The sequence below is a fragment of the Pogoniulus pusillus genome, chromosome 24 (assembly GCF_015220805.1).
Source record: "Pogoniulus pusillus isolate bPogPus1 chromosome 24, bPogPus1.pri, whole genome shotgun sequence".
In the NCBI taxonomy this organism is placed as follows: domain Eukaryota; kingdom Metazoa; phylum Chordata; class Aves; order Piciformes; family Lybiidae; genus Pogoniulus; species Pogoniulus pusillus.
Genome location: NC_087287.1, coordinates 11263630 through 11285068, shown reverse-complemented (window position 1 = coordinate 11285068; position 21439 = coordinate 11263630). Strand labels below are relative to the sequence as shown.

Genomic DNA, 21439 nt, shown 5'->3' with positions numbered 1-21439 from the left:
AGCAGGATTAACCCCCCAAGATTACCCTATATTGATAAGCAGGAAAACAGGTGGAGGATGATGCCTTCACAAAGAAACTGGTTTGGATGGGGTTTGCTCCTCACTCAAAAGTACCTTTGCTACAGCATAATTGCTGCCAGCCTTCAGTAGGGATGAGTGGTGCTTTGGTGTGGGAGGATAATAAGTGTTCCTGAGGAGGATCAAAGAAGTGAGATCAGATTATGGAACGAATTGGAGGGACAGAGGAAAAATAAGTGGAAGTGCAGGGAGCAGGGACTGGGGAACTGGTTGTGTATGAATGGGTGGTGGAACCGCAGCTGCTGGAGACTTTCCGTCTGAGCAGAGATCCCCAGCAGGGAGCCACCAGGTCTGCAGACTGAATGAATGGGGAAAGCTGGAGCAGAGCCTGGAGTTCTGTCTTGGTGCTTTTCTGAAAAAATCTTGTTTGCATACCCTTTGGAGATTTCTTCCCTGAACAAAGAAGTTAATATTTTAAATGAATTCCTTTAAACAGCATGAAGGATAAAGGAATAATAAAATATTTAGCACAAGATGAAAGGATGATGCTGTTGCACTGCTGCTTTCAAATCCCTGATTTCTGCCAAGGGAACATGGAAGCATAGAGGAAAGGCTGGAGGGTATCCTTGAAAAGGCTTAGCTAACTTCCTTTAATCAAGCCCTACATTAGCAGGCACGGAGTGGAATAGCAAATCTTTATGGTGCCCAGGAATCTGCTGGTAAAACACATTCTAAGTCAAAGCAGTGTGCTAGTCCAAGACTTTGTGGAGTGGACCAAAAGCCAAATGGATAATGCTGTTCCAATGAAAGGGATAAAACAGAAGCTAAAATGCTCTTTTGCTTGGAAGCATTGTGATATTTTAGGTCATAGGGAAAAACGTGCAAGCAATGTTGAGTTTTTATGAAGTACAAGCTAGAATTCTAGGAGGATATACATTCCATTTTATAATTCTCTACCAGTATCTTAGAAAGAGACATTTTACCAAGTGATTCGGGTTCCTTGTTGGTTTTGTGGTTTTTTTGGGTTATTCTCGGTGGCTGTTATATTGTTTATTCACAATTACATGTGCGTACTGGACCAACCTCTGAGTTACCTCTAATCTGTTCTTTCCTTGAAGGACTGTTACAACTAGAGAAATAAGAATTCTGGGCAAAGTTGAAGTGTGTGCTGAATATTTCATGAGCTAAATATGATTCTTTAACTTGTAGCTGTAGGCCACATGCATTCATATTTTGCATGAAGGAAGATGGCTTTCATCATCAACACATGCACATGCCGTCCATTAAGGAGACATTACAAGATACTGAACATTTTATAATAGAAGTCATATGTTATGGTTATGGATGTAAAAAGAGATGGGAGTTTGATTTATGCTCTTGTAACCTAACACAGGCATGGCAGAAAGACCTTAAATTCACAACAGCTAATTTACAGTGAAATAATGGATAGCATCATTAACAACCGATGGTATATTAAGGCAATCGTTAGTGAGGTACAGGCAACAAATTTAGCCTTACCTCACTTTCAATTGTGTATGCTGCTTTCAGGTACAAACTGCCTTTCAGTCGTGCCAAAAATTAAATTCACATTGCCATTCTGTCAAAAAATGCATCACAAAAATTTGTCATCCTCATTGGATCTGAGACTTGTACCAATGGTGGTTGTGAAATGCGTGTTTGGTGTTTACGTATGGCACCAAAAGAACATCTTAACATCTTATAAGCATCATTTTACATAACCGTTAGACTGTTGCACTTGGAAAAGGGAAAGGAAAACAGTATATGAATATTAAGCTTAAATGAAAGCCAGCATATCTGAATAAAATAAGATTTCTCTGAGCTGTATCTGGTACACTAATTCAGTGAACGTTTATGAACTGTCTACAGAGAGCTCAGCATTTACTCAAATCTAGCCGTTCCTGGAGCATTTTGATGGACACTGCTTGCAAATGCATTTGACTGTTTTGCTTCACTAGCACCTAATGCATACTAAATTACATTGGTTCTCATTGCAGATGGCTGGGGAGACTGAAAGAACGCATGAAAGAAACATGTGTATGTGAGGCAAAATCAGCTAGCTCTGCAAGTTTTGTCTGCTTCTAAACTTACTTTGATAAAGCATAAGCTCCCAGACACTAATCGTTTGTCTTTAGGTGCAACAGAGGCAACAGTTTCTTATTGAAAGAACAGTGGGTGAGTTTAAATTCTAGTTTTCTAAAGACTGATCTTTTAAATAAGGTAGTTCTTCCTAAAATGACAAAATACCTTTAAAAATTGCTTCACCTTCTAAATTTGTAGTAAGAAATGGTAGCTTGCTTTAAATTATGGATTTAGGTAACAGAAGCAAAGTTTGGTACCTGGAGGTCTGAACAGAGTAACATATAAAGAGATGAAAAAGGCCAGATTTGCAGAGATACTGGGTGCACATGCAGGCAGACAGGCACCCCAGTGGGTTTTCAAAAGCATCTGATCAGGCAGCTAAAGATCACTTTGTGTCAATGGATACTGTGCACTTCAATTGGTAAGACATTTCTTTGAAGCTTATTAGATCTGTCTTTTTTTCTAGGGTCAGGCGACTTTGTAAATATTTTCATAAGTAGAGGCAAAGGCAGAAATATGCTCAGAGTCACACAGAAAGCTACACAGATAGACTAAGGCAGCACTTCAGAGTTCTGTTGCAATAGGTGTCCTGCCTGGTGAACTCAGCAGACATTATGGGACCCTCAGCATACAAATGTGTGAATCCTCTCTCCTTTATTTTTATGTCTGATCATGTTGTTCTTAAACTAGCAAACCTCCCACTGACTTCCTGGGGAGTTTGGCCTGCAAATATCGAAGATCTTTGCCCCCTTCCTTCCCGTCCTTCCCAGCAGGATAAGGTTGTGTTTGTGTTAATTCACAGCTGGTAGGTCAGTCAGTGCATGGGAACCAGGAGCTTTCAGCTGAGATTCTGCGCTAGTGCTCACATTCAGATTGGATGCTTAAGATTCATTAATGAACCTTCAGGAATGAACAACTTTACTGTCTTTAAATAAAAGCTGGTTGGGGTCCTATGGAAAGTCCTCAACAGCTCAACTTGCCATCCTGGCATGTGCTATACAGATCTGCTCTGGAAAATGAAAGGGTCATGGGAGAAATCTCACTCACCTGTCTCTCTTAGTCTCCCTTCATGTCCTGTAGAAGCATCTTCTTTCCTCAGTGGGTGATTTTTGAAGGACAAGTTTCTGACACTGAGAAGATAGGAAAAAGGAGAGTGGAGATGAGGAAAAGAGATTCTCCAGCTTTATTCCATCTTTCTTTGGTGCATTCCAGAGCATTGCAACCTTGCTGTGTTCATTTAAACTGATTTTTCTCTATGTAAGCTACATTCTTATGGGAACCTAGTTCCTGAATAACCATACTATCTTGAGGCTTAGAGGCTGAAGTGAATTCTGCCCATCCTTTGCGCTGACCCGGTACAGCTGAGATCAGGAGCTGGGGGAAGCATCAGGGTCTGGGAATAGGTACTCAACCCCCTCGACAAGGGGAGCTTATTCTGTGACCATCTGATGCAGGACACACTGGAGTGGCAAGTGCTGTGGGAGAGAAAGGAGAGCTGCCCCATATGCCTGCCCCTACCTGCCACCACCCTCTCCTGAGGGAGATATCTCAGCAAAGGGAGCCTGATGGAGCTGTTCTCCCATCTTGGGCCTTTCTGCAAGATCTCCCCCTGCAGAGGCATAGCTAATCCAGCACTGAAGCTGGCTGCAGTAATTCTCACCACATACTTTGACAATTAACAACACAGCCTAATTTTAACTGCATGCTGCATTACAGCTCTGGAAAAAGGAGAATCTTTCCACTAAATGAAGTTTCCCTGCACTTGTAGTATAATGGAATTATAGACAGACATGTATTAACTACCATTCTGTCATTCATTATTAATATACTTCCTAAAATCCCAGTTTATTCCTATTTTCTCTTACTGAGGGACACGCAACTGCAAATCCTTATATAACCCATTAGTAAGCATGGTGTAGTCTTCTCTGCGTCCTGTCCAAAGAAGCCTTTGCATTGCCAGCTAGAAAGGGTTCAACTCTCACTTCCCATCCCATGTTCAGTCCCTATTGCATTAGTCAAGGGGAGAGTGGGCACACTCAGAAATAACTCCTGGGAATTGTCCTGCTGACTTCAGAAGTAACAAATTCTGAAACCATCACCAAAAATAATAATAACCAAACGGTCATAGCAGCCATGCAGAGTCATGGCTTCATTGCTTTGAGTTCCTCAGAAACATATAGGAAGATATGGTGCCTGCCCAGAACATCTTACAATGTCTTTGAAGTCAGAACCTCATGGGGAGTTGACAGGGATGATGTAACCCACCTGACAAATCCATGGCTGGCTGGTACAGACTTGGCAGGTTTAATTTAAGGAAGGTTTTTGAATCGGTTTGCCTATTTCCAATTTTATTTCTATTATTCTAAAATCTTTAAAAAGAGCAGCATCTGTTGCCATTTTAATTTTTGTTTTAATTTTACTTAATTTTTATGTTTCTAGGTTACAAAATTTACTTGATTTAGCCAAGGCTGTGATTGTATGGATCATACCATCATATGCATACACATATATATGCCTTCCTATCACTGCCACCTCCTACGATGCTGAGTGGGATTTCCATATGAGGAAGGACTTCAAAATTAAACCATCCCAAAATACTTCTGAAAATGTAACCGCGGTGTTACTGAAATCGATGTAACTTTAGTGACTGGTTTCAGTATGATATTTAGCTCCTTCTCTCTTTAGTCCATCCCTGTGTACCTGCAGTTATTTCCTTTACCCTTCTCCTGACATTTTCTATTTTGGTTTTGGTTAGGAGAAAAAGGCTACCAAATCTTGGTATTGTCTGTTGGTATATCATGGACAAAGGACAAAAAGATCTGTGGATCAATTACAATATTTCTATTTTAGAACTATTCACAAAAATATGATACCTTAGACTATACCTAGAAAAACTATTTTCCCCTCTTGTTTTTCCTTCTCCTGTGCAGTCTAGTGTTCCATGGTATTCATCTCTTTATTTGTAAAAATACATGACTGATCTGTGTGTGTTTCTGGTAGCACCTCAGTAAAGTCTATGCATATTACCTTGCTTTTAAAAGAAGGAGAGGTGTGATCAAATCAGCAACAGAGGGCCCAGCCTTACTGCTATTAAAATTCAGTGCCAAAATTACCAACAGCTTCAAGGATACAAATGAATTTTCCTGCAGTGTGGCTCAGGCTAGCAAATGAATTGCAGTGTACTGCTTTTTTAAATTGCATATTTCCATTCTGAAGCACTGAAGTGCAGTAGATCCTGGGAGTTTGTTAGGAACATACGTATTCAGGTATATATTCTCATGACTGTTTAAAGCTATGAGCAGCTTTAGCACATTGCATCAAAACACAGAGCTCTAATACTGACAAAGCTCTTCATGATCTCACTGGCATTTTTTTATTGCAAAGATTATAGAATACATCTCCATCCAATACACATGACTTCAGTTAATGGTCAACCAAATCATATCCAAGGTCTGTATTTCAGATTAAAAAGGGTAAGCAGAGGTATTCAGCTTGAGGAATTGGGCCCTAATTGATAATCGAGGGCCTAATGCATTCTTATGCAAATACAGATGGCAAAACTGAATTTCCACTTCGTATAGGCTCGATTTGATGACATTTCAGTGTATTCATAGGGGTAAGACTAATAGAACAGCCATTTTGAGATCTTTTCAATTGTATTACAATTAGCTTCTCAGTTACTATATGCTGGGTTTGATGTGAGGAGAGAACAGCATTAGAAGGCTGACTTGGCTTTCTCTGCTGAGTATTGCATTACATAAATATGTGATTCACTCCAAATGGTACACAGGAGTGTTAGGATCAGATGAAACCAGAGAAATCTATGAAGAACCACCCCCTCCCCCTGGAATATAAACCAAATGCTGTCATTTCTCAAAAAAAATTTACATCTCTCTCCTGTGCTCAGTAAGGACTCAGATTTTTCTGTCTTCACTCCTACTCCTGTAGTGATAGCTTACTCCAGGAATATCCCTGCTTACTTCAGGCTGAGAATAAGGTACCACCCAGCATGGGCAAAGGTGAAAGGACCAGGTCCTAATTGATTCTCACGTCTCTTGGATATGATTGATAAGATATAATGGGAGCTCTAGTAAATCATTCTATAAAAAATTATGAAGAAATCTCAGTCCAAGTTTTTTTGCAGTGATTGCTGATGATGTAAAACCCTTTAATGACAGCATGTTATAATTGTAGTGTAATGGCCCTCTGTAAATGCACTAAATCTCGTGTCTCGGTGGCTGTGGACAGGCAGCGATGTGTGTGCTGCACATGAGCTACCACCACAGACACATGCTGCTGGCACACACTTACGTAACTCTGTTGATCCTTCAGGAGCAGCAGTAGATCTTAGCATTGCTAGACTACTTGGAGAAAATGTTTGTTCAAGACCATTGTGGTGGTGTGGCTTCATGAAACAGCTTAAAATAGCCTACTGACTTTTGTGTGAAATCTGGTAAAGAGTGCAATGCCTCTTTTAAGAAAGAATAAAGTAGATTATTTGGTTTTAAAAAACAAAAGCAAAACCTATCCCTGCTGGGTTGTATAATTTCCCAGAGATAAATGCAAGTTAAGTCAAGCATTTCAGTCTGCCCCAGCAAATCAAATCTATCTTCTTTCCTGAGTTTCCTGGACCGTCATCTCAACATTGACAAAGAAATTTAAAAGGTGCACAGAAATACACTAACAGGATATCAGCCCTTTGTTTCAACTGCAGAAGAATCCTTGTTGTTACCCACCTTTGTCCTTCAAAAAACGCATTCAAAGCATTTTCTGCATTTCCCTATTCAGCTACAGAAAGATATGGTCAGTTCAGTTTGCTTATTTGACATGTGTCATCAATTCAGCTGCAGATTTCACATTGCAAATTAACTCCAATAAGGCTTTTCTATTTTCCCGTTTGGATTCTTGCAGTCATGATTACACCAGATCTATTGATGGGTATAGGTGGTGGAGGCCAGCTTTGTGATTTATCCAGTTATTAATTAAATGAAAACCTTCAATCAGAATTCTTCTATTTTTTAAATAGACTTCCAAAAAAATGAATAGGGAGAAACCCCTAAAGATGCTGAGCACCTACAACCTTCAGTGGAAAGGAGGTCATGTCTTAGAGCAGAAAAGGACATGGGTGAAGGCAAAAGAGATCATCAGCAAAATCCTGTCTCAGCTTGTAGAGCCACTGCCACCGCTATCACTGATTTTAGTGGAATTCAGCCAGGAACCTGCGCAGACCTATTTCAGGCAAAAGTGTTAAGGGCAAGGACAACTGTGTAATTGCCACAGCACTCCATGCAAAAGGGTTTGCCTTCACAGCAGCCTCTGATCTCTACTCTAAAAACAAGACAACGTGATGTCAGCCACATTGCGCTATTCCTGTTTCTGTTTTTAGCACGGATCTCCCCATTGCTTCTAGTGTGGAGTTCTGCAAGAAATCTAGTGACAGTACATCTTAGCACTTCTTGGGAATGTGTCCCGCATAATGCAGCACTCATTTTAACTCAGGCTTTTTCAGTAAGGCACTTGCAAGGAGAAACCCAGAGCAGCCTAACTGTCAGTACCAGACTGAGTCAATTGCTGGCAGGTGGCCTTTGGGTTTCTTTTTTCGGGGCAGTAGCAGATCACTTTAGGTCTGAATTTTGCTTAAGCGATAGTGAAATTTAGTGTTCAGCTGATAGGAGTTCAGTGTTTATCCTACCAACAAGTCCCAAAGGTGCTAGTGATTTTATTAAAAGATCTAATGTAAATTTCAAAACTGTATAGATTACTTGAAATGTTAGTTATGTCTAAGCAGCAGGAAATCAATAGTGCAAAAGTGCATTCACTGTTCTAAAGAAAACAGCTTTTGGAGAACCTGCTCCGCTAAGAAAAGAAGCTGAGTTTACCTTCTAAGTGTCAGCGACTTGGATGAAAGTCAAACAAAAAAACTGAGGTTCAATAGCAATTCTATAACATCTTCAACTCCAACCCACAAATTTACATTCACATTTTTACTACCATCAGCTACAGCAACTCCTAAAACTGCACACGTACTGTCCTCAGTGGATATCTTGGCAAGGACGGCAGGGTAAGCCTTTGTTCTTATTAGGTGAACTTTAACATTCATTCAGAGGAGTCCACACTGCCCTAGAAATATATAGAGACCCACAGGGTGTGAATTTATGGGAAAGCAAAAAACCCCCAATGAAACAAAACAAAAAGCACCAAACTAACCTGAGACTTAGACAGATGATTCCAAGCAACTGAATTAGTGTAGCTTATCAAGTGAGCATTTGTCAGCAGATTAGACTCGTGTGCGCCCTGCTAACTTGTCTGTGTGAGCTCTGAAGAACCCTCTCAGGAGTTCCAGCTAGTCCCTCCAGCATGCCTGCAGGACAAAGTCAAGCCACACTCGTGTAGCTCAGCAATAAATGTCTGCAGTGGCACAAGCACACGAATGTGTTATATTAGCTCATTGAGCTGTGTCATTTGGGTATGCTTCAGCTTTTCTAATTTTCAATGTATTTTACTGTGTGTGGAATCATACACGATATCTAGTCTTAGCATGTCATTTTCAAAGCAGGAAAACAACCTTTCTCAGGTTTGCATTTGTTTGTCTCTCCTTTACTGCTCTGTGTTTATTGCAGTAACTAGCACAATAGGGTTACGATCTGTGTTGACACCTCTAAATGCTATCACCAGAAACCCAGAAAGTTAACAGTAAGCATCTCTGGGAAGAATTTTACACTATACTCAAACCAACCTGGGCTGCAACAGGAGATCACCCAAAGCTGTGATTCTCAAGAGGTGCAGTATGCCTGTAAGCTGTGGCAGCTGGTGCAGACAGCAAGGCTGGGCACCCACCGTCTCTCCATCACTCCTGCATTGTGGAAATCTAGCAGTCAGTTCCTACATCTTCACTTCTGAGATCGTGAAAGGATGTAGCCATATGAGTTCAAGCTTACAGTTTCCAAAGCACTAATCTTGCAGGTATTATTTTCTTAAATGCATACTAGCTCTTCCCTGTGCTTCCTGTATGGTTTCTGCCTGTGCCCGCAACTGTTAGTATTGTTGGCAACTGCCTTATATCAAGGACTTCTTAATGCCTGCGTTTTTTCCTCACTAACCGACGCAGTCCTTCAAACGGACTTGCTGAATACACACTGAAGATAAGTTGTTTTCAAAAGCATTCTCAAACAAAACAGGAGGTATTAGTAGTGTGCAACAGTTCCCTGGATGCAATAATCTGTAGCTGTTAACTGGTTTTTTTTGCTTAGAATGTGAAATTTCAGGTTTAATATCTTCCTCCAAGTGCAGGATTTGAAATTTTCCTCTGTCTGTGCTCAAGAGACTTCCCAGCTTCAGACAGCTGCATAATCCAGGCAGTTAGTGAAGTTGATCCCATTTGCATGGCATGACTAATTCACAAACCAATATATTGGGTATGTGGCAAAGCAGCATTTCCCAATAATGTGGAACTAAGAAGCTGTTCCTGTGTGGTAATTCCAGGCTACTGAACTCAGCAAGATTAATAGCAGGAAACAGATAGATGTAGTGAGGTTGCTGGAGACAGTGTAACTTCAGCGTGTGACAACACTTGCTTTTATTTCCACTCAGCTCAGAGCCAGCTCTGGTTAGGAAATAACCACATTGTCAACGTGTGGTTGACTCCAGGATGTGCTATGTGCAATGATTTAGGGCAGCCTCCCTGGAGAAGGGACATACAAAGTGCATGAAGACGTTAAGTGAGGATACGCAGAGGTAGACAACACAGGGAAGCAGAGAGAGCCTCTTTACCCCAGAGTCTGAGCAGTTCTGCTACGCTGAAAAGTGAGCTCCCTAGGCAGTGTGAGGACACATCACATAATTTGTTTTGAAAAGACCTACACCTCCCAGGGCTATCAATCTGTCACCTTTCCAGTCATGCCATGTAAATACAAGCGTTCTTAAAATCTTCGACGGCTGCCTTTTCATCAATACTTCAACGTAATCATTCTTTTAATTTAAATGGAAATTGATTACTTTTTCATTACTTTTCAATAAAAGTGCATTATCACCACTAAAGGAAAGTGATCTGAATTAAACTCTTGCCAAGAGAAATTTAACTGGGAAAAGCACCAGAACAAGATTAGGGCCTTTTACAGCACGTATGCTTTAGCACTGGTATTAACAACCAACACAGAAGTGATCAGTAAACATTCTAGCTATGGCATTCACTGCCTTCATGATACACGTAATGCTAGTTCAAAATCTTACTGGAAACTGTGAAGGGTATATTGGTAAATATCCCTCTCTGCTGTAATTTACCTAATATAGGAGTCTTGCCAGGAGCTCTAATGAAGCAGAGGCAATTTTGCAGTTTTACCATCTGTTATCAAATCTACTCCTGCTAGAGCAGAAACACAATTGTATTTGACTTTAGAAGTGACAAACATTGCAAAAAATGTTTTCTTTCATTGTTGAAACAGCTTTGCTGCGCAGACTAAAGAACAAAATGCCTGGACAATAAATAAAACATTAAAAAATATATATTAGGTAAACCCCAAGGCATACCAGAAGAATGTCACAGTGATAGGGTCATTCTACATAACCACAACACGACAAAGAGGTCTAAATAAGAAATCATGTTATATCCCACAACCTTCAGATTTAGATTTCAATTCATGGTAATTTATCCTATTTTTATATCCTGTAGAAGGAAAAAAAAATCTACTTTAAAATATGTCTCTCACTGAAAATCTGAAAAATTCTACACCTATGCTAGTATTTAAGAACCTAGGACCAAACTGTAGAGTACTTAGAAACTGAATCCTCCTGTCCCTCTTTCCATCCTAAGTAAAGACCTGCAGGGTAAAAACTCTGAGGAACATTACAGTTTAGCTTCACTTATGTGCAGTGGACTAAAAATGAATAGTTAATATTTATATGAATCACTGTCAGTGTCAAGTAAGATGAAGCTTATAAAAATAGAAGCAAATCAAGGAATGAGTTTTAAGACGCGGTGGGTAAATGCCTCTTTACGTACGGTATTATTTATAGATATTTTTCTAATCTGTTCTGTCATCTTGTCTCTTAAATTATTAGAGAGGAAGAAAGGAGGGATTACAGCAAATGTAGAGGGAAGAGAAAATTCAACTGGAAACTGGCAGGAATATGAGCAAAAGCCAGGAAGTTCCGAGCTGTGTTCCGAGTCCTCTTGTTCTCTGTATGTTCTACAGCAAAACCATTCCAGCCTCTTTCATAGTTAAACATGCAGATTTTTGTCTTGCCACAAAAATAAGGTGTTTTCAAGATGCTGTGTTTGACATCCAAAAGGCCTATTACTGCATCTGAAAACATGCTGAAAACAAGCTAAACACAAGCAGGTTTCAGATACTGGGCTAACTCATGTCCAGTGGTCCCACTAAGCCATGGACATCCTGCTGTTAGCAAAAATCCCTTTGAGATACAAACATTCATCTCACAAAGGTGGCCACAACAGGAAATTCAGCATCAGATCCTGATTTTCATACTTTCCTTTAAAGTCAGTGACACCTGCAGACATTCTCTTTAGGTTGATCCCCAAAGATTCTTGAGCTAGGTATTGAACACATTTTAAAATGTCAGCTGTAGTAGCTTTATGTGTCTATTTATCATCATCTGAGAAGGAGACTACCAGTCCTAACATCTCACTACATCATGAAGGTTCTCTATTTGTTTATGGAAATACTTTTAAAAGCTCCTATAAAAAGGAATATTTTTTAGAATTTTAAAGAAGTATTCAATATTGGAAGTGCAAAACACTCAAGACAATTTGGATTCAAAGGAAGGGGACACATAAAGTTTTTGCTGGGTTCTTGCAAATAGGAGAAGTTATCTTTCATATGGAGGAATCTGGGGAAGTCATCTGTATTTTCATTCTGCTAGCAGGTGGAGAACTGTGCTATGAAGCAGTTGAAGCCATTTGTTCCTTTACACAGACTCAAGTTACACACCGTCCATCAGACAGGAATTAAAATTGGCTAGAGCAGGCATCTACTCTTTTCCTGGTCTCTGTGTGGTTATGGAATACTGCACAGGGGGACTGTGTATCCATAGGCTTTTGTTTTGATCATTCAAGTACTGTTTTTATAAGCACCAATGTGAAATACTTGCATGTGCTCTCCTCCTCCAGGCAGGACTTGGAAGTAGCTGTATGTCTGCTGAGTGCACCACACACAACTGCTCTTTGATTTTGTGATGTTTCTTGCAAATACGAGCTTTGCTTGTCCTTGACTTCAGCATCAAGGTCTCAGAGCAGTGAGAAATTTAATCTTCTTTTATCCTAGTTGTCCTAAATCTCATTTAGAAGTGAGATGTATATGTTTATGTCTGCAAGAATTGTGGTAAATTTAAGCAGAAATCCTAGACGTGAATGCTAGGGACAGCAGCTCTTTTCTGCCACAACGATATCTGACCATACTGTTCATCTTGGTAGCTGACCAGGTTTTATTTAGCAATGCCAGTTTCACAGATGTAACTTCCACTTCTGGAAGTGCTGGACAAATCATTCAGTCCAGTAACTGCAAAACCTATAGTAGAAATCCCTTTCTGTGGCATCTCTTGCTCCTCTCTTTGGTTAGCAAGGGAGAGAAAAAAATGAGAGATTTCTACTATGAGCTTGTCCGTGACTGCCCACTTAGAGCAGTAGTTTGGTCTGAAGATCTTCCTACAAGAGCCGTAGTGTACACAGATATCAAAGGGCAAAGGGCTCAGGAATACATTCAGAAGAAAGCAGCAGAAAATTTATGTATGGAAGCTACCTTCACAAGCTCTGTACCGTATTTACTAAGAGACCATGAGCTGTATTTTGAGAGGCACATCAATAAAGATTTGGATACAAATGGAAAAGAATATCTTCTCATTCACTGCCTGCATTGCATGCACTACAAGTGGAAATCAAGAAGAATTTCAAGATGACATGAAGCTATCAAGCTGCATAATTCCTGCTCACCGCAAGTGCCCACTGCAGTCCTGCTATTAAAATATCCACAGGCCACAGAGATGCTCTTAAGCCATTTCAGTAGCCCAAATTATGAATCCTTCTAGTTAGTAAAACTCACCACACCCTGCAGCTTGGGGTAGAATATCTTTTTTTCTTAAAATACCCCTGCCTTCATCATCTTGGTTCTGAATCTCCTGCTGTGCTGAGGCAGTGATTGTGTTTTTCACACACACATGTAGAAAGAGATGAGCCAAAAGTAAAGTCACAAGGCATGTCCCCAGCCCCTCTTCAGCGCTTATTCCACAGCCTTTTTTGTCTTTCAACTCCAGCTGCGAGGGAGGGAAAAAGGTGATGAGTTTTTTGGAGGCTGTGTTTTTGGAAACTTTGCAGATGATGTTTAGGGAGCCTTCTCACAACACACAGACTTTTTGGTGAGGAAACAGCTCTTGGAGTATCAAGAGTATTCCATGTTCTGCAGTTTCAAATTAAGCTGGTCAAATAACAGTAGATACATTTTCTTTGTGACAGGAAAAGGTTTTTTCCCCTCACATTTCTCCCCCATGCCCCTTCCCCCCCCCCCACACACACACAAAAAAAGGTTTATTCAAAGTTTCTCCCTTTTCTCCATGAGAAGAATCCCAAGGGGCTTTTCCCCCTCAGTTGTAGTTTCTTTTTCTCCCCTCACATTTACTTAATAAAAAAGTGAAAAAGTATACTGGTAGTCAGAAAGAAGGAACAAAGCAGCAAAATGAAAATGACCAAAAAAATCATTTTCTGCATAAAATTGTGCTAAAATATTCAGATAAGGAGTAAATCTTGTCAGTCTGAAGTCTGCAGGACAAATATGACAGATTATTTTGAATAATCCAAATTGTCTTTCTAATTTCTATAGAGTTGTTTAGCAAATATACATCCTCTGCTTCTAGCTGTTTTAGTTGGTTTGCGGTGGTTTTGTGTTTGTCTGTTGTTCATTGGATTGAGACTAAAGACAGATTTCCATGTAGACCAGGAAAATACAGGCTTGCTCACAAATATTTCTTCAAACGATTCACAGCCTGGCTCTGTGTTTCTCTAGCCCCCTCTGGACACAAAACTACTCTCCTTTTTGGAGAACCAACATCTTCTTGACCCTCTGATTTCACCCAGAGGCTGCAGGTGAAAGTTCTGGGCTTTAAGGGTATTTTAATTGTTTTGGATTAGTGGTCTGCTTGCAGAGCATGGGATGCTATGCAGTAGAGGAACTGCAGTTGTCATCAGACATTAGAAGGACACTCTTGAAGCGGAACTGGAGAAAATAGCAGTTCCAGTGTAAGCAATGAGAAGGAAAATGCTTGGAGTAGGATGAAGCAGCAGTAAATAGGAGATGGGAGGAGGCTTCAAAATTAGAAGAACAAATCACAGTGGGGAGAGGGAAGTCTCACCCTTCAATCTTCACTAGACATTGAAGAACAAACAATGCTGAGACCCTGGAAGGGGAATGTAGGATGACAAATCAGCAGCCTACTAGTAGAGAAACAAGCCTGTCAAGAGCTTGGAATCTCAGAATGTGGCAACTTAACAGTAAATGCTTTTCCAGCAAGGTGAGAACAACCTAATCAGAATAATTCAAATGAGTTAGCAATATGCCAGTACATTCTGCATGTGCCATAAGCAAGAACACAAGCCCTCACAAGAGCCCAGGAAGAAGGAAATTTGCAATACTAGATTTTTGTGATCAAAGGTGCATATCTTACAGTTGTGAGCTTGCCAAAGAACAAAAAAGGGCTCGGCTCCACAGTGAAAATCCTCATGTATTATCACTGGTGCCTGCACTGGAGAACTTGAGGATTTGGGGTGGTATTCTGATGCCCCTATTTTTGTCTGGAGCCTGTGAAAGTCAAACACCTTTGACAGTTGGCACAAGAGCTTGACAGGGAAGGAAAAAAAAAAGAAAAAAAAAAAAAAGAAGGGGAATTTTTTTGTCTCAAAAGAGGCTAACTTCATCTCTTCAAGAGCTCTAGGGCACAGACCTCAGTGTTCCAACACAGCCAAAACAGCTTTTCCTCTTAGCAGTCATACACAAGAATTATGGCTTTCATCACACACAGAGACTCCTTTCAGCTGTGATCAAAGGCTAAATGGGATTTCAGGAGAAAACAGCGGGCCTAATATATATATAGGACACTTGTGAAAGTGAGAGGGAGCCACACTCTTGCCCTCAAAGTTTGACAGATGCTGTGCAAGTTTCAGTGGCAGTTCCCATAAATATTATTCTGGGGGTGATTCTCTTTGTGCCTTAAATCCATGGAACAGTTATCACTCTTTTGACCTTGTTTGATCACATTAATTAAAAAGGGGAAAATCAAACCAAACAACCCAAGCCAACAAACAAACAACAAAACCACCAACGAAGTCTACACTAAATGGACAATCTTTAATTGATAATGAAATGAAAGCTAATGAAAAGATGTGGCTTCTTAATGTATTTTGGCCACTGAGGACTCTAGCATGAATGTATGTTCAAGATTCAGTGGCAGATACAGTGATGGGGCTAAAGTATCAAGGAGAGATAAGAGAGCAGACAGAAGCAGTACAATCCTGTGTTTGAAGCACTGGAGTTCACCAGCTCTTGATGTGACTTCAGATATGACCTCTGGCAAGTCACAACTTCTTGATAGTGATTTACATCTAAAATCAGGATAACAACACGTTATTTATCTAACTTATATGGGTATTGTGGAGACTAATCAATATATGCACAGTAATTTGGAGATAAATTTGAGGTGCTGGATTAATTTCCACTATTGTGTTTACCCTAAGCAGGTGAAGTGAGGACATCTTTTCAACACAGACAGAACCAAAGTTATTCTCAAAATAAACCAGAGGGAATCAGAAGGCAGTCTTAAATTTGCTTGCTTCTGATTATTCAGCATTCCTCAATAAGATTGACAGGAAAGAATAAAGCAAAGCTTTCACAGATCAGGGAGGTAAAATTGAGGAACATTTAACACTGTATACAAAGCCTTTCTAAATGACAGTTAACAATTCAGAAGATTGTTTTTGCTTTTGGCAGTGAAAAAGTAATGCAAGACACGCCCAGTAGAGTATGCCTAGCAGAATGTTGACAGATCTGCTAAATAACTTTAATAAAAGATTTTTTTTAAATGTAGGCATTTTTTAAATAGGCATTTGAAATCAGAACGTGTAAAATTAAAGTACTAGCAGACTTAATCATGCTCTACATTTTAACTGATTCCTGTTTGCAGCAATCTCATAAAGCCAGAAACTAGTCTAGGTGCAGTTCACCCATTGTGTCCATAGTCTTAGTATACATCAACCCTGAATTAAGGATAGAACAAGCCCTTGGGTTTTATCTTGGCTGTTGTCAGAAAACACATTTCTTTCCCAGAACAGGCAGACTAAGTATGAGCTGAAAGCTGTGTCTAGCAAAGTGGGTCTCTTCAGAGACGACCAGCACCCTACAGAATTAGATGCCAGAGCTGCTGCTGTGAATGCTGAAGCCTGACATATGCTGAAGCTCCCTGAGCAATCACATAAAGACACAAAGCATAGTGAGAGCAGTCACCTTTTTCTCAGCTGGGGTGGCTTTATCTCCGGGATCATCTTTATATTACAAGAATTCTGACACAAAAGCACCCAACAGATATTGAAGAAAAGCTATTTGCTTCCTGAGGGAACATTCAGCCAGAAGTGGCAGAGGTACCATTACAGATCAGGATGAGATGCAAAGTTGGGGTAGACACCACAGGTGACAGACCTCTTCTATAGTTGGCAGTATGTTGGGACAGGGAGTAGCTAGTTTTTCCCCTGAAGACTCAAGGAACAAGACAGATAATAAGAGAGTTGCATATCTTCCTAGTAGATACCAGTCTCTTCGAAAATCCCTTTTGACCAGAGTGTATTGGAGACATGAACAGCACCATATGCACTCACTGGTGCCTCCTTCCACTGGTAACTCTTGCTATAGGAGAGCAGAAGATGTGTGGGTGCCTTTTAAGGAACCATTACATTCTACAAACAAACAAACTGCTTTTGAAGGAAGAATTCCCAATCATATTTACATAGTTTTGCTTGTTTATGGCATACAGGGAAGCCTGAAATTGCTTATATCCTGGTTGTCCGCTTCAAGGGATCAAAAGTGTCAAATCTGACCTCCCTGGGTTTTTTTTCTGGAGTAATTCCAGAAAGTACCATGGATTATTCCTCTTCCAAATGGAAAAACAAGAGAAGGCTGCTGAAATTTTAGAAAAGAAAAAAAAGAAGAAAGGAATAAAAACCAACAAAAGCATTTCTTTCCCAGTGCTCATTAATTATAATTAATGTGAAATTAATCAAAACTCCAAGGAAAACAACAACAACAAAAAAAAAGGTCAGAAAGCAATTACAATAGAAATATATTCCCCAGCCAATTGCTTGCTTTTCAGGCTTTAGCAATATTGTCATTTCAATACTTATGCAACCACTTGAGAATTTTCTAGGTCTCGATTTTACTTCAAAAGCAGAAACTTCTTACAAACGAACTCCTTCAGGTCCAAGCCCAAGAACTTTTCTTTCATAAAGGAAAAAATTTAAAAGGAATTAGCTTCCTTTTAAGTCCCCTTCACACTTTCAGCCTCCTCAGATGCCACCACTGCATCACAGAAGAAACTATCGGGCACCTTCCTTCCTGCTTACTGCAGATCAAGTCAAGGGCACTTTGAATCATCTGGGCGACACTGCCTCATAGCACACAGCCCTTGCAGAAAGAAATGCTCCAGGGAAATCAGTGTATGGCAGATCTCCTGTCGTGCCAGGTTAACAACATGTGTGTCCCTGTCCTTTTAGTACAGCTTGGAAGAAATGCTATTTGCTAAAGCTACATAGGCAGAAATCATGCTTTAAAAATACACCCTGTAATCAAATGTCTGTTTGTAACATTTATGACTTCGCAGATTGACTCGCACATCAGGCACACGTTTTGATGGTTAATTCTGAGCTCTAATGCAGCAGAGCAGTCTTCTATCTGGCTGGTGTCTATCCTTTTCAAAAGGCAAAGGAGTGCATAAATTATGTTTAAAAAGAGGTAGGCATTTTCAACCCACAGTGTAGAGTCACTGTAGGTGGATTATTATCCAGGAATACCGAAGAGGTAGGAAGTCAGTGATTTAACCCATTCTTTGCAGTTTCCTTGCCTGCTATTGTTTTTGTTGCCTACAGCCTGAAATTATCCATATGATAGGATTTTTCAAGTAGTTCAGCAGCACAGCAACTGCATTTCAGAGAGTCAGGAGTAGTTAAAGCCCTAAATTGTGGATTTTATTCTCAAATAATACTCGGTAAGCGCTGCAGCAGCATTCAGTTGCCTCTGCAGATGTTGGCAACTATGAAGTAGTTCCAGCTTACTCCTTTTAATATTTCCCTCAGAAACCCTGCACTAGAGATGCCATATATTAACAGGATGACCTGTAAACCATCCTACACATGATCAGGAAGATTTTGAAGCCTATTTCTTCTGCAGTATCATTACTATTGGGAAAACAGAAAGTGACAGCTTACATACTGCAAACAGAGACATTTGTACATCAGGACACTTGGCATGAACTTTAGCTGATACAAATCGGCATAGAGGTGTTCAGCTGAACAGAAACACCTGAACTTACTCCAGCTGAGGACTTGGCCTTCTACATTGAGCTAGAAGAAAAGATTCTGAATTGTGATTCTATTAGAAAACATTCAGCACCAGGGCTGAGCATCCCTATGTTTCGGTGATTTGCCTGTAACCTGCCAACAGTGCACATCTTTAAGAACAGGACCTACAGCAAGAGCTAAGAAAAGAGACTTTATAAATTCTTAAGATGAGGTTTGGATTATCTTAGGTATCACTGTTCAACTTCTACATTTAGCATTTATGCAAAGAGTATTATTTTACTAATCCATAACATCTCCTTCCAGAAATTCAAAATACTTAGAATTAGTCAGGGTTGGAAGGGACCACAAGGATCATCTAGTTCCAACCACCCTGCCATGGGCAGGGACACCCTACCCTAGAGCAGACTTCCATGGACAGGGCCTTAACCACCTCCCCAGGCAACCCATTCCAGGCTCTCACCACTCTCGTGGTGAAGAACTTCCTCCTCATGTCCAGCCTGAACCTACCCATCTCCAGCTTCATCCCATTCCCCCTAGTCCTGTCACTCCCTGATATCCTGAAATGTCCTTCCCCAGCTTTTTTGTAGACCCCCTTCAGATACTGAAAGGCCACAATAGGGTCACCTGGGAGCCTCCTCTTCTCCAGACTGAACAGCCCCAACTCTTTCAGTCTGTCCTCATAGGGGAGGTGCTCCAGCCCTCTGATCATCCCAGTGGTCCTTCTCTGGACATGCTCCAGCACATTCACATCCTTGTTGTAATGGGGGATCCAACATGGGACTTCACAAAAAGGACTTAATCCTTTCAGAACTTCTAGTGAGACATGCAAGTGTTCAATTTTCTCACAAAATATGCAAACTGAGGCAAAGAAATGTGCCACTTTTTTTCCCAAGCCATTCAAAAGAAATCATTAACATAAATGAGAAGGGAATCCTGTCTCCCACTACTTAAAAACAAACCCCCAGACTTCACCAGACTCACCACTGTAAATAGGTCTAGCCAGGTCAAAAGCAGTAATGCTAAATCCAGGAGTACCTGTGCTGTGCTTGATTCCAATGGATGCCACTCTAAATCCCAGTATTTTTTCTCCCTGAGAATGGCAGCAAAGGCTCAGTATTTTCCAGGCAGACTGGCATCTGTCACAACATCTTGGGTCTTTTCCCCGAATACCAATCTTTGTTCTCTAGAAAACAAACAAATCTCTTACAAGACTCATTGAATGCCTCCAAGATGCAGGCAGGGACACAGGCTTGTCCTCATCTCTTCTGACCACAGTCAGGGAGGAGGCCAAGAGCTGGTGGGCATGCAGCCTCTAAGAGACAGGCCAGGCATGGTGAGTGGAAGGGCATGTTGCTACTGTGACTAAAATAAAAGCTGCATCCTATTCAACAGATTTGGTCATGTTTGAGGGCATGAATGAGAGAGGAATCCCTCATGAGGGCAGTGCACAGAAGCACTTCACTCCTCTCCTTGGCAGCAGCTGAGCAGCTGCCCTTTTCACCTTCCCTCTTGCCTGCAAATGCTACCCTTAGTGACTTGGCCACACTGGCTTGCAAGGTGCTCAGTTTAAAACTGTCACCAGTGAACTGAAATTCTTATTTTTACTCTGAACCTTAGGGGCCCTTGGCAGAATTTCCATCATAGTCAGATTTCTTCTATCCCATAACAAAGGATACTAAATAGTACCACAACTCCTTCATCTTCCTTCAGCAGCCTGTGCATGGGATTGCCCAAGGGCCCCACTTTAAATTTTGCTTGTATGGAATTTATCCCTTCATATTCCCATTTCTGCTTATAGCAGTGCATTAGTGAATCAATTGGTGTCAGTCATCATACATGGAGCATCAAAGTTCAGAATCCCTGGTTAGAAGAAGTCCGGGCAAGGACTGACTACCCTAAACTCCTGAGGAAGATCTCTGTAAAATAAAGCACTGCTCAGCTCTTCTCCTGGACTTCTTGAGTAGTTGCTGTATTTTGTTTGATAATTGACCCCTGCCACCCTGTACCAGCTGGCATAGCTAAGCTGAAATTCTTATCTGTGATCTTGTCAGGGAAAAAAATTTTGTTCTGCAACTTCTTCCACTTTCTGCCCAAACAGAATATGAAGAAAGAAGAATCTTCTTTTCCCAATCTTTTGTAGCACAAATTAGAGAGAGTGATCTTAAGATAACATGTGAATTGAGGGCACCCTCACCATAAGTCTAAATTCGGTTTCAAGACTGCCAAATGTTGCTGCTCTGGAATTGATAGGTACAGAGATTTCCAAAAATAACTTCCCTACTGTGAAAAATTCACACAAGATTCTCATGAAAAAAAAAAATCAAAACTACTTTAAAAGCTTACTACAGCCTTTATTACTGTATCATCCTGAATGTTTTTCAGTGCTTTCCTGGAAGAACACTCAGAGGCCCCAGTAAAGAACAAGACCATGCTATGCCAGCTTACTTAACAAATGAGGCTAAGATTGCTTTCAGTGGTAATTAATAAGAGCAGAGAAGAACCTTAATTTACATAGATAAATACACACATATATAAAATTAAACTCCAAGAAACATTTCTTTTGTAAAAAACATTTCTCCCAGATGGAGACTAGAAAAGACATCCTTCTGCAGAAAATAGATACTCTTGCAGTATTAACCTCTAAGACCTTAAATCTAAGGTCACATTTCTAAGTTCAGAAAAGTTACTGGGATTTTTAGTAAGTTTTCATACTTATCTTGAGTCCTGAAAAGATGAGCCAATAGCAGCCTATCTATT

The 21439-nt window shown here is 40.4% G+C and overlaps 1 protein-coding gene across 5 annotated transcripts in view; it reads left to right on the top strand.

The window, feature by feature from the left end:
• The window catches only part of KCNC1 (potassium voltage-gated channel subfamily C member 1), a 112959-nt gene that overhangs the window by 2106 nt on the left and 89414 nt on the right, over positions 1 to 21439 (top strand). The window lies entirely within an intron of this gene.